Raw genomic sequence first — 14,475 nt, 5'->3', positions numbered from 1 at the left:
CTGAGTGAACCCCAGGGAACAGAAGTAGGAAGGATTGTAGGAGCCAGTGGAGTCAAGGACACCAGATCATGATCTACCTAATCAAATAGGTGGGGTTCATAGGGGTTCACAGTGACTGAAGTGGCCATCACAAAGCCTGCTTGTGTCTTTGCATACATTCTGAGGTTGCTTAGTTTGGGGGTTTGTGGAATTTCTAACAGTGGGAGTGGGAGGGTTTCTGACTCTTTTGCCTGTCCTTGGGACACTTTTCCTCCTACTGGGTTGCCTCCTCTAGCCTTAATATGAGAGTTTGTGCATAGTCTTAATGCATCTTGTTATGCCATGTTCCTGGGAGGTCTGCTCTTTTACTGAAGGGAGATGGAGGAACATTGGATCTAGGGGAGATGGAAGATGGGGAGATAGTGGATGCAATGGAGGGAATTGAGGCTGTAGTTGAGATACATTGTATGAGGGAAAAATAAATTAAAAAGATGGAAAAAAACAAAACAGCAAAAATAAATGCACAACAATGAAGGCTCTTGTGAGGGGAAAAAGCGTTTTCTGAAGTGTATCTTTATGCTAGATTGAATACTATCAGGAAATGAAATGTTTTATAATGGAATTGCTAGTAAATTTTACCTAGATATATCACCATTACCACAACACTAAAGCTCTAACTGGTAAAAATTTAGCAGGTATAGAATGAGATCAGGGGGTGTCTCAGACTCTGTTGCCTGATATTGGGACCCATTTCTCCTGCCAGATTGACTCATCCAACCTTGATGCAGGATGTGGTGTCTGGTCTCACTTCAGTTTGATAAACCTTGGCTGGCTGATACCAATGAGATACCTATCTGTATCTGAAGAGAAACAGTGGAGGAGGAGTGGATCACGTGGATAGAGGAGAGGGAAGGAGAGCTAGGAAGAGGGGAGGGAGGGGAAGCTTTGATTAGGATGTAAAAACAAGAAAGTTAAAAAAGAAAGGGAAAGATTTTTAACATATTTATTTATCAGGGACAAAGGTAGCTCTGATGTTGAAAGTTTATGAAATTGTTTGTGTTCCACACAGGTATACTAAAACTCATCAATGAGTTCAAGAGTAGCTTCTTAGAAGAATGTGAATTTTCTTATAATAGTCAATCTTAGATACTTAGACCCACTCTTTTCTCCCAAAATAATGAAAGCGAAATCCTGACAGAAACATAGACTCACCAAATAAAGCACTTTTTGTTTAAAAAATTCAAAAGTCATTAACGTTATACTATTAGATTAAATCCACTGGACAGAGATAGGATCTATGGATCTGTAACAGACAGGGTAACAATGGACTAAAATCTCCAATTAGATTTAAATTCATGAATTAAAAATTGTGTATGAACATGTGATCCTTTAAAGCATGTAGAATGAAAGGGTTACCTGTAAAGTTGGTAGGGACAAATAATTAACTACTAAATTATGTCTCTTATGTGAACTGTGAGTCTGGAAAGATAATGTAATGACATTATGCTATTTTTGCATAAAACTTCATGAAATACTTTTGCATCCCAGTTAACAAACTACAAATAAGTAGAAAAGGTGAATTACAACCATCTATCACTGAATTAATGAATCTCTACCATGAGAATCATAAGCTTCTAAAATGTCAAAAAAAAAAAAGACACAGGATTGTACCTTTTGTTCAAACAATGACAGCTACAATAATACCTCTCTGTGACAACTGCATATTGAAAAGTTCCCTCACATAATAAGAGGATTTACAAATATGCTAATGTGAAGATCTTGACCCAAGGAAGTTTGCCTGGATAATCCATACAGAGTCTTGAAACCCTAGAATACTGAGAGGCAGAGGGACCGTTCCTGATTGTAGTCAGAAGAGAGTACCAAATGCAGCAAGGTGGAAGGTGTAACGTGGAGAATAGTTGAGGAATGAATAAAAACTCCAGAAGAAGGGAAAACCATGAAGCCATCTTTCCCCTGGTGTGGTGTGAATAAGAATGGTCTCCACAGGCTCATATGATTGAATAGTTACCAGGAAGTGGACCTCTTTGGTAAGATTTGAAGGAATAGGAGGTATGTCCTTGTTGGAGGAGTGTGTCACTGGAGGTAAGCTTTGAGAACTCAAAAGTGCTCTCTCTCTCTCTCTCTCTCTCTCTCTCTCTCTCTCTCTCTCTCTCTCTCCTGAATCAGGATGTAACTCACAACTACTTCTCCAGCACCATGTCTTCTGTGCTTCCTTCCATGTTTCCCACCATGATGATAATGGACCAAATCTCTGAACCTGTAAGCAAGCCCACAATTACTTGCTGTCTTTTATAAGAGTTGCCTTGGTGATGGTGTCTCTTCACAGCAATAGAACAGGGACTAAGATGCCCTTCTTAGTTCACCTCAGCCCTAGGGACAAACTTATTTTAACCGAAGATCCGTGCTAGATTTTTGACTTTTAAAGCTAAAATTGTAAGACAATGAAATCACGTTGTTTTAGTCACTCACTTTTTTTTTCAGCACCAATAGAATTTGGGCAATGAGTCTAGTCACAACGTTTAGATAACAACAACATTTTAACTCAGCTTCTGCCTCTAGCTGTCCACTTCAGATGAAAGTACATGCTGACCTGTTATCTTAAAAGATATTCAGCTAAACCAAGACAAATAATGGTACGTGTCAGTTATCTTGTGTTTCGTGAACAAAGTGGCACAAAAATGGAAAACGTGTAGATTTAAGAATAATTGAAACTGTTGAGATAATGAGATGGATTCTCACCATCCTACATGTGGAAAGTGGTAACTGGAGAACTAAGAGAAACAGAGGATGGATAGGGAAAGGGAATTATGATACCAGGATAGATTTTAATAAAGTTGTACGAATAAGTTCTACTTAAATATTGCACTGTACATGAACTATAGCTAATGTTAAATCAGTGTATATTTAAAAAATTCAGACACATTTCTTTGTACATTCAATGATACTCAAGATAAAAAGTAGAATTTATAAATATCCTTACTTAAATTATTGCTTATTAAAGTGAATATAATAATTTCAAGGACATGTTTGTGGAGCTGAGCATCATGACTGATGACGGTAACCACCAACTTCAGAATATGGAGCAGGAGGATCACATGGTGAGCCTGGACTACCTAATAAGTCCAAAGCTATTCTGGTATACAAAATGAGACACTGTTTTAACAGACAAACAAAACTAGAATTGTCTTACAAATAAAGACTACCAGGTGGTAATGGACTAATTTGGAAATTTTCATTTAGAAAGAAATAATTAAATTAAAAAATATACCAGAACAATAATATTTTTTCCATAATGTAACCTCACTTGATTATAATTAATTAGTACATCTCTGATCTTCCTTTGTGTTAAATAGATTATAGAAAATCCAACTTAAGAAAAAATGTACAAAAGTTATGAATCTTCCAAATACCAAACTACAAATTTTGCTCTACAGCAGACACAAAAAATTACTGCTTGGAAATATTTTTATTTTATTTGAATTTTAAGCAGTATTATTTATGGTAGTAGAGTATAAAACTAGGTCAATATGTGAAGACTGAATGAAAACACTGCAACAGCAAATTATTCCTCTATCTGAAGAAAATTTGCATTCATAATTATGAGACAGCTTCACCATAAATGTCTACTATTATAAAAAGAACTTCATAAAAAATGTGTTAATAATTATCCCTTTGCAATACCTACAATAACATTAAAAATTATTTAAAAATTTTAGGAGGGAATGTCCAACCTCTTGGTCTGGAGGAAGTATTATCTCCTCACACAGATGAGCTTGTATTTCTCCTTCAACATCCTTGCAAGATTTCATCTGAAGTCTTGATTACAATGTCTGCAATTTTCAGAAGATTTTCTAGACCACTGATCCAAAATGTGATACAAAGAGATTTGCATGAATATTTGGTTAAACTACCAAAAACTCATCTATGAAATTGTTGTATGCTCACATTCTGAAATCTGAGGTTTGTTTAATGTTCGACATTTCAAATCTTACCACAGATCATTAGTTTCCCAGTCCTAAAGATAATGGATACATGCATTGCTTTGTCTTTTAAAAAATGGAAATGAAATGAAAAATGTTCATTTGTGGTCTAGAATTGTTTTAGTCAGTGCATGTAGTCTGAAAATTTCTGTCTGAAAAAAGTGGTGCATATTTCCTAAGAGAATGTGCAATATTGTGTGTGTGCAGTGTTTCCTCACAGTTAATCGTTTTATAATGGTAAATAAAGATTAATTTAGTGACACATGTACAATAAATTGATCTTTTAAAATATTTGTAAAAGAATTTTCTATATGAGTACTGAATTTATCTTTTATCTATCCCTCCTTCAAACCACTGGAATACCTACTGCTAAGACCACCTTGATTGCCTCTCAAATTCATGTCTCCGTTCTTTAATTGTTCACCTCCCACTCTGTCTCTCTATGTCTCTGTCTCTACACTGTGGTGGTATTGTGTTCCCCAAAATATTGTGTACCTTAATAAACTTATCTGGGGTCAGAGAACAGAAAAGCCACAAGATACTTAGGCTAGAAAATGTTAGCACACGCCTTTAATCCTAGCATTCCAGAGACAGAAATCCCTCTGGATCTCTGTGAGTTCAAGGCCTCATTGGAAACAGCCAGGCATGGTGACTCATGCCTTTAATCCCAGAAAGCAGCCTTTAATCCCAGGGAGTGGTGGTAGAAAGCAGAAAGATTTATAAGGCGTGAGGACCAGAAACTAGAAGCATTTGGCTGGTTAAGTGTTCAGGACTTCTAGCAGCAGTTCATCTGAGAGCCATTGGGATGAGGACACAGAAGCTTCCAGTCTGAGGAAACAGGACCAACTGAGGAACTGGCAAGGTGAGATAGCTGTGGCTTGTTCTGTCTCTCTGACCTTCCAGTGTTTACCCCATTACCTGGCTCAGGTTTGATTTTATTAATAAGACTCTCTAAGATTCCTGCTGCACTACACACACACACACATACACACACACACACACACACACACACACACACACACACACACACACACACACACAATGCCTGCTGAGTCCATTTAGTGGTGTGTGTGAGTGTGTGTGTGTGTGTGTGTGTGTGTGTGTGTGTGTGTGTGTGTGTGTGTGTGTGTATGTGTGTGTGTGCATGGCATGTATGTTTAGGGCTGACCACTTCTGTTTGGATAATTTATAAGGGTGTGATTCCTGGAGAATTTTTGGCCTGATCCTGAGATTCCTCTCTCAGAAGCCACTGACAATTTGTAGCAATTCATCTACAGGTGCATCTTTGGGAAATTTTCCTTATCCATGTTACCATGTCAGTGGTTGTTTTCATTGCCCTGATCTTTATGTAACAACATTGTTGGTTGAAATTTCATGAGAACAGCTTTCCTGTCATATTAGAAGATACTGTCCCACAGCAGATACCTTGGTTCTCTCACTATTTCAAGATTTCTGTCCCTTTCCTTTCACCGTTCCCTAACCTTTATGTGTAAATGTTATGTATCACCTGGGGTTGGGTACCACATTCTAATTTATTCTCCAGATTTTGACCAGTAATAACTTTCTATAATAATCTCTACTACAAAACAAGAAGCTTTTTTGATGAGGAATGAGAACTGCACTGATCCAAAAAACACCACATTTTCCTCTCAATTTTAGATCTCAGCAAGCCATAGAATCCAAGAAAGTAAAAGGTACCTTGCTTGAGGTGGCCACTAGAGAAAAATGTAGAGGGACACTCATGCTATGAATTCGAAAACTGGGACAATATGGGTGTATTTAACAGGAAAGGGGTGAGAGAGAGTCCACGGGTTGCACTGCCCCCAGTGGGCTGGACTACCCACATCAATTATTTTATATTTATTTATTTATTTATTTATTTATTTATTTATTTATTTATTTATTTATTTATTTATTTATTTAGGTTCTTTTGAGACAGAGTTTCTCTTTGCAGTTTTGGTGCCTGTCCTGGATCTCACTCTGTAGACCAGGCTGGCCTTGAACTCACAGAGATCTGCCTGCCTCTGCCTCCCAAGTGCTGGGATTAAAGGCATGTGCCACCTCCACCCAGCCCCACATCAATTTTTAATCAAAAAATGCCCCATTGGCTTCCCTACAGGTTAATCTGGTAGGGACATTTTTGCAGCTGATGTTCTTTCTTTCTTAATGACTGTAATCATGTGTCATGTTGACATCAAAGTAGTCAACATACTATATATATATATATATATATATATATATATATATACATGTATATTGCTATATATGCAGTTTAAAGTTATACAACATCTCGTGATAATGCTCACAATAACCATAGACTAATTAACAAAGATTCAAATGCCAGGAATGGGAAAACTCCCTATGACTTTTTGGTCATTATAGTGAATAAAACTCGCCAAATTATGTGAAGATATTTCTATTTACCTTGGTTGCCTCCCAGGACTTGAAGATAACACACACTTCTGTCATAGGACTTGGAAGGACCAGCTTGAACTGATTGGAACTAGTAACCCAATTTATGATGCATATTGAGATGGGGGAAAAACCATTGATAGTTCTGCAAATTTGTAAATCCTAAGAACTATGAATGGTATGACAATATATCCAAAAGCATGTACTAATCACTCTTAAATGTTCTGGTAGCCAAAAGCTGTGTAATTTGACTTCAGGTCACTGAATAGGGTGCAATTTCTGCCAGGTAATATAAACCTAGCCAAATTAAGTCTTCAAGAAGGACCTATTCCTGCCACATGCCCAAACCAGTATGATTTCTACTTGCATTTCATAATATATTAGATTTTAAACATAAGATATTAATAAATTTACATGCCTTGCTTTAATTTTTAAGTAGTAAAAATGAACTTTCTTTCATTTTTTAAATAAATTGAGTATATAAATACTCCATTATTCCTGAAATCTCTCTTCATTCTGAAAACAACTAAATCAATCCTGGGTTCATAGTTTTTTCTCTTCTCTGTCATCTCATCATTCAGGAGGTAGAGGAAGAAGAAGATTTCCCATGAGTTTTAAACCAACCTATACTACTGTATGAAATCCTATCTCAAAAATCTGTAACAAAATAGAAGAGAAAATATAATCTTTTAAAACCAGAATTATGTTGTTGGTGTTGACATGATAGATGTTGGTACTGAAAAACATAGATTTTGGAAATTATGATTGTATACTATTACATGTAGGCATTCTCTAGGTATAGTTTTTGAAAATCATAATCTGTGTAGTTAACATTTCAAAAATTTATTATTTTTATTTTATGTGTATGAGTGTATTTTCTGTCTATATGTACATGCAAAACATAGTACTTGCTGGTCATTGCAGCCAGAAGATGGTATTTGAATCCCCAGAAGTAAAGTTACAGATAGTTGTAGGAAGCCATGTGGTCTCTGAGAAATAAACTTGGTTCCTCTACAACAGTAGCAGGAGTTGAATCATCTCTCTAGTTCACAGCTAACTAACATTTGAATGAACTTTATGCATAACAAATCCAACTTTTAACTTATTTTACAAAATACACCATATTATTTTGAGGCTTCAACTGAACATTTAATTTTGGAATCCAGTAATCTGACTAATACTATTTTCTATTTTTAGAACTAAGCTAAATGAAAAGCAAGAGTAAATTTCAAACATGCATTGAAAAGACTGTTTCTGTTGTGTCTAATTATTTTTGATTGATTTATTGAATCAGGATAAAAAAGCATATTGAAGCCGGGCGGGTGGTGGCGCACGCCTTTAATCCCAGCACTCGGGAGGCAGAGCCAGGCGGATCTCTGTGAGTTCGAGGCCAGCCTGGTCTCCAAAGCGAGTTCCAGGAAAGGCGCAAAGCTACACAGAGAAACCCTGTCTCGAAAAACCAAAAAAAAAAAAAAAAAAAAAAAAAAAAAAGCATATTGAAACACACAAATCCTCAATTGAATAATGTGAGCTTGTCTCCATTTTGTGGGGATATTCGGTAATTATGAATAAAAATGAATTTTCATATCAGAACAGTCTTGTAATTGTGATATTTAGCAGTATTAAAAAAGTTTCCCAGAATGCCATATTGATTAATAATTCAGTCTGGTAACTTTAAGAAATGAATGACTGATAAACTTACCTCTCTAATAAGGATTCTATACTTTGACATTTTTTGAGTCAGTTACTGGGATATTTATATTTGTTGACCTAATGAGTGTCAAACACATTAATATGAGGAGTCAATTGGCCTTGGTTTTGTGAGTTGTTTCAGTTTTACATACAGCACACATCATGGAAACTACTTCACCACCAGTTAGTCTGATTTTGAAATAATCACATGTAATTGTCACATTAAACAAAACTGACTTGCATTTGCAAATACTTTTGATTACATGAGTAAAATGATAAAGTGTGATTCATGCATTGTTTCTCTTCTTCAGCCTGGGAAGTTATGCTATATTTATTTTACTGTTGTACTAAGTAAGACATCTTGGCTAATTTTTCTTCAGTGTTATCTTAATTTTATGAACTAATTTTCTCTAGTTCCATGAAAATTCTGTCATGGAGTTGCCCCCCTTTGGAACTTTCTAGTATTTACAAATTGAGGCTAGCCAGATGGTGGTAACAGATGCCTTTAATCCCAGCCTTTAATCAGGAGGCAGAAGTAAGCAGATCAAGGAGTTCCAGAGCAGCCTGGAGACAGAGGGAATTCCAGAACAGTCAGGACTACAAAGAGAATCTCAGTCTTGAAAACAAACGAACAAATAAGCAAACAAAAATAAATGAATAAATAAAATTTTGAATTCTAGGTCTTGAATCTGCAACAAGACATCAAAAAAGTAAGAAAGAAAGGAAGAAAGAAAGAAAGAAAGAAAGAAAGAAAGAAAGAAAGAAAGAAAGAAAGAAAGAAAGAAAGCCGTAATTTCAACAAGAGTCGTTTTAAAAAGTGGATTTTTCTTTAGGCTTTTCTATGATTTCTCTGCCCAATAATATCCTTACTAGACATGATAGGTTAGCAAAGCAAAAGCCCAGTGCAAGCAATGAGCTATCTCTTTGGGAGTTGTTTGTTAGTGAAGTCCCAAAGATCCCCAAACATTACAGGCAATTGTCATTGCACTTTGTCACCCCCCAGAAGCTGACAAAGACATGTTTGCAGAAGATACCATATTATTGAGACACAGGACAGGAGTACTGACCTGGAAGTGTCATCCCTACTGGCTAGCTTTCATAGTCTGGAAGTTGCTTCACTAGACAAGTAGTAATCAATCATATCTATCTGTGACCCCTTCTAGCCACAAAAACCACCTTTGTGGCAGGCATAACCACTGATGTAATAGTGACATGAATATTATAAGAATATCTAATTACTTCCTAATGAGCATTAAGGACTACTCCTTAAAGGAAACTTACATACAACAGCTTATTGGATCCAAGATCCAATGACAGGACAGGTCACATTTTCAGGAGAGAACTAACTACTATTACCTAGCTAAATAGACATAGTATTAAACCAACTCCTAGTGACTTGTCCTCATTTTCATAGACTAGTGTATTTCTAGACCCTCATCAGAGAAGCTTCTTTTTGCAGTTAATATGGAGACCCACAAATGACAGAGAATAAGATACTGAGGAATGCTTAGTACTAAATAGAACATCAATATCACACCCCTTACTTCCAAGGCTCAGGGGTTAATGCAGAAGAATGTTAAAGATTGTAAGAATGAGAAGAAGCAGAGGATGACACGAAAAATATTTTCTAGACATAGTAGAGCAGTTGTACATGTGAACTGAGAGCAGTTAAGACAGTTAACATGGTGGTATAAACAGCTCTGTTCAAAAGTGTGTGGGAAATTCATGGATACTGTTGATACCTAAGTCAAATATTCATCCTTGTTTCTGCCTCTGTCAGATGCACTGTTCAGTCTCAAGGATGGCATGAAGTATCGCTCCTGGTTGAGGAGCAACTGTCAATTAATAGCTGCTGGGAGAAAGAGACTTAGTTTTCTTTTGGGGCCAAGTCCCTGAAGTTCTAATGGTACATGAGTATATGAACAGCCACAACATTAGTTGATAATTAGAACAATGAAAATATACAAACGTATTTGTCTAGGAAAGTGTGGCTAGATCTTGGAGGAGAAAGGCATAGGGTAATATGATCAAAAAACACTTTCCAAAATTCACAAAGAGTGAATCCAAGTGAGAAATAATTAAATAACATTGTAAATTTTTGTTTCTCATTCATTTAGAGATTGGTGAATTAACAATTGATGCAGAGAGCTTTGATTTTCTCATAGAATATCTCAGATGAGCTCTAGATGGGTTTTGAAACTGGAAAATAAGAAAAGTTCCAAAAAGAGGTTTCACCAAGAAGCAACATATCTTCTCTTTCCTGAGTTCTTTGTTGAAACTTTCAAAATGGGTTTTGCGAAAGCACAGTGAGTCTTGTGAGTAACATACGCCATGCATGGGTCACAGAAGGAGGGAGGCTGCAGGAACTGTACAGACTGACTTAAACTTAAATTTCACATAATCGCTTTTAGTGTAAATGTGAAACATTAATACTATGATTTGTTTATATGAAATACAATTTTAACATGGTGGTATAAACAGCTCTGAACAAAAGTGTGTGGGAAATTCATGGATACTGTTGATATCTAAGTCAAATATCCATCCTTGTTTCTGCCTCTGTCAGATGCTGCTAACATACTGATGATTGTACCTTGTTTGCTTGTGTGTTTTCCTATAGTTTTGAATTTAAACTGAAGCAAATTTCAGCAGTCTATTTTTTTGTGTATGCAAACACTGCATGTAGATATTATACTACACATAACAAATTTAATATTTTTATTGTAAGTTAAATGCATACAAATTATTTTATTGACATCATAATAACTTCACATTTCAACAAATAATATTTTGATGTTCCTGTAAGTTATTTCCTGCTGTAGATGAATTTTACATTTCCAGGTCACATGACTGAGATATGAAGGCATTACAAAGCAGTCAGATGAGAAAAAAAAGACAAAGAAATACCAGTGTTTTTTATTTTATAAGGAAAGAAAAGAGTGTTTATGACCAACTAACACTTTTATTTTTACTTTATTTCAGTCATTTTATAGCTACATATAGTCATATATAGTCATTTTATAGACTGGGTTTTTACATGTGCACTGCTTAATTTTTTTGCTATTTGAGTGTTTGTCTAGTTCCTTTAAACCCATTAAAATGTGAATCAGCTTGGGGTTATTTTATATCATTTTGGGAAGAATATGGTATCATTTTTACATATGATGTAAAATTCTATGTAAGATCAGATATATGGAATTAAAAACTAATCTCAGAAGATTCAAAGTTCTTATCTCTAAAATATTTACATCATAGCTTTAAGTATTGACAGGTTCTATCAGTATTTAAAATCTGTTGACAGAAAGAACATACTTTTTACTTGAATTTTCATTTAAAAATGCATCTAAAAGATGATAGAAACACAGTGAAGTCTTTGGTAAGCTGAGAGATTTGGACTCTTTAGCAATTAGCTAATTACATAGAAAATTAACCTGCCCATCTGAGGAGACTTTAAGGGTTTTGGATTTGACTCATTAGGATCATTAGGTTTTCTGGATGGCAATGTTTCAGCAGCACTCACATAGTCCTTATGGGAAGAACACGTTCTCCTGAATAATTTACTAATAACTATCATGCTTCTATCAAGTGTGTTCCCTCTGCAATTTATTTGCCCTTATTGGAGAGCATCAGCTCAGTTGTATGGTGTCATTACTGCAGGTGCCACATATTTATAGGGAGCTAATGAAAATAAACTATGTTTAGAGTGCTTGTGGCAAATATTGGAATATTTTTAAAGTTTTACCTCTTAAAGTTACAGAAGGAGCCACAGAACAAGGATTTTGGAGCTGATTAAAGGACTCAATCGTATCTCTGTGCTTGCTTCGCTATTTGCAAATGACACAAATCATAATGTAAAAACTAGCAATGTTAGTTTTTTTTATTTTTTTAATTTTTTTTAGGTAGGTTTTCTGTGTAGTCCTAGCTGTCCTGGAACTCACTCTGTATAACAGACTGGCCTCAAACTCAGAGAATCACCTGCCTCTGCCTCCCAAATCCTGGGATTAAAGGCATATGCCTGCCACCACAGCATGACACAATGTCAGATTTTTAAATGGGACTTTCTTTTGTCAAATTATGTCAGTGAAACAATAAAATGGGCTTAGAAATTTTACTTAGATATCATTGGAACCTATGCTCATCAAGAAATTACCAGACGACTAGGGATGATGTCCTACACCTGTCCATCCCAGAATTTAGGAGGCTAGGGCAGGAGGATTTTGTGTTCTGGCCCCATCAGGGATACCTAAGGACACCACATCAAAGAAAGAGAAGGAGGAGGAGAAAGAGGAGCTGGAGGAGAAGGAAGAAATTAAACCATCAGAAAGTTGCATATTTCAACTCAACACAGGATGAATTTCTAGATTAATGTTTTAGATGAATATTTGTCAACTAATATTTAAATTTTGGCATTAGAATTTCTGAAATAATTTATTTGCTATATTATACTACTGTTTTTATTGTGGTTGCTTTTGTTTTCTTGTTTCTTTCATTTGCTTCTGCGTCCATGACTTCACCACAATGATGAATCATATCCTGGAACTCTGAGCCATAATGACAGTTCTATCTTTGACTGGACATATTTTCGAGGAACAGAAAAATAGGATATTTCTAATTAATTAAAATTTTAAAAAGTAATAAATTGCTAAAGCAAAGTGTCTATCATCTCACATGAAATGGGACAGGAATGAGATTCATTCTCTGATATGATTATGAAAAATATCTACTGAAAGTATAAAAGTAAACTTGAAATAATTGTCCCGGGCAATTATTTCAAATTACTTATAATCATGAACATTTATGGATTATCTCATCCATCTTAATTTATTCCTGAGTTTTTCTCCACTTAGAATATTAGGATTTGAGCTGGGCACTGGTGGCACATGCCTTTAATCTCAGCACTTGGGAGGTAGAGGCAGGTGGATTTCTGTGAGTTCAAGGCCAGAGAGCGTCTCAGGAAAGGCGCAAAGCTACACAGAGAAATCCTGTCTCAAAAAAACAAAAAAAAAGAATAAAAATTAGTGCTATTGCTCTATTATATAAATAAAGGTGAGTTTCAAATATATAAAGGTCTAGTAAAAATAATTAGCTAAATTTAAGAAGTGTTACAGGACCTGGCATTGTGACACATGGTTTTAATCCCAGCACTAAGGACACAAAGGCATGGTATATTTTGGAGTTTAAGAGCAGCCAGGTCTACATACAAATTTCTAGACCAGCCAGAGCTATTAAAAATGACCCCATCAAAACAAACAAACAAATAAACACAAATTGTTAAGTGTATATAGAGATTGAGCAACATTTAAAAACAAAATGGCTCTTCCAGAAGACCACATGTTAGTTTCAGGCACCCACATTAGTCAGCGTTCAATCAGCTGAAACTTTAGATCCTGGACGACCCAATGACTCTGATCCCCATAGTCTTCTATCTGCGTGTGTGCACACCACACACAGAGACACCTACATTCATATCTTAGTCACCATTCTATTCCTATGAAGAGGCACCATGACCAAAGCAACCCTTATAAATAAAACATTCCTTGTGGCCTTAATTACACTTTTAGAGATCTAATTCATTGTCATCATAGTGGAGAGGATGGTAGGGAGCATGTCGGCCTGAATGGTGCTGGAAAAACAGCTGAGAGCTACCTTCTCATCCCCATCCTCAGGCAGACTATGCCATGGCTTTTGGAACCTTAAAACTCACTCCTAGTGACACAGTTGCTCCAAAAAGGTCATGTCTCCTCATCCTTCTAGTTATATTAAAAAGTTACACTCGCTGGTGACTAAGCATTCAAATAGATGAACCTATGGGGACACAAAACACCACAATACACATACTTTAAGATGAATTCATGTAAAAATAGCCTTATATATTTTCTTTAACTAAAGCACCTATTGGTATAATAAACTAAACACTTTTGTGACTTGGATATTAGCAATTATTTGCATTTTTCTTTCTTTAAAAATTTGTGAAGAATGTGTTTAAAAGTTTTTTTTTGTTTCATTTGTTTTAAAGTCCTTTTCTATGAAGTTTATATTTTGTTTTCTTATATATCTGATTTCGTTTATTTTGTAAACAAGAAAAATGTTGTTTATTTAATATGAACTATCTTTAGTCCTTTGTTTTTATTTCTTCTAAAATTTCCAATATTCTCTTAGTTTTTCCAATTAAAGTATTCTATATTTATTGTGTTTTCTAAGTAGATAAAGAAATATTTTGCAATTGCTTCATACATACATATATATACACATGTATATATATGAAAAATATATTATTAATTTCTTCTTGTTTCTTAAACAGATTTCCACAAATTCAGTGGCTTTTAAAGCAAACATACAAGAAAATAGTGCTGCATTTCTAGAGGTCATTCATCTAAAGTATTCTCTGTGTACC

This window comes from Peromyscus californicus, unplaced genomic scaffold, assembly GCF_007827085.1.
Source record: "Peromyscus californicus insignis strain IS unplaced genomic scaffold, ASM782708v3 Scaffold_15__1_contigs__length_86483966, whole genome shotgun sequence".
NCBI lineage: Eukaryota > Metazoa > Chordata > Mammalia > Rodentia > Cricetidae > Peromyscus > Peromyscus californicus.
The sequence above is the reverse complement of the archived record's forward strand: the minus strand, read 5'-3'. Positions refer to the sequence as shown.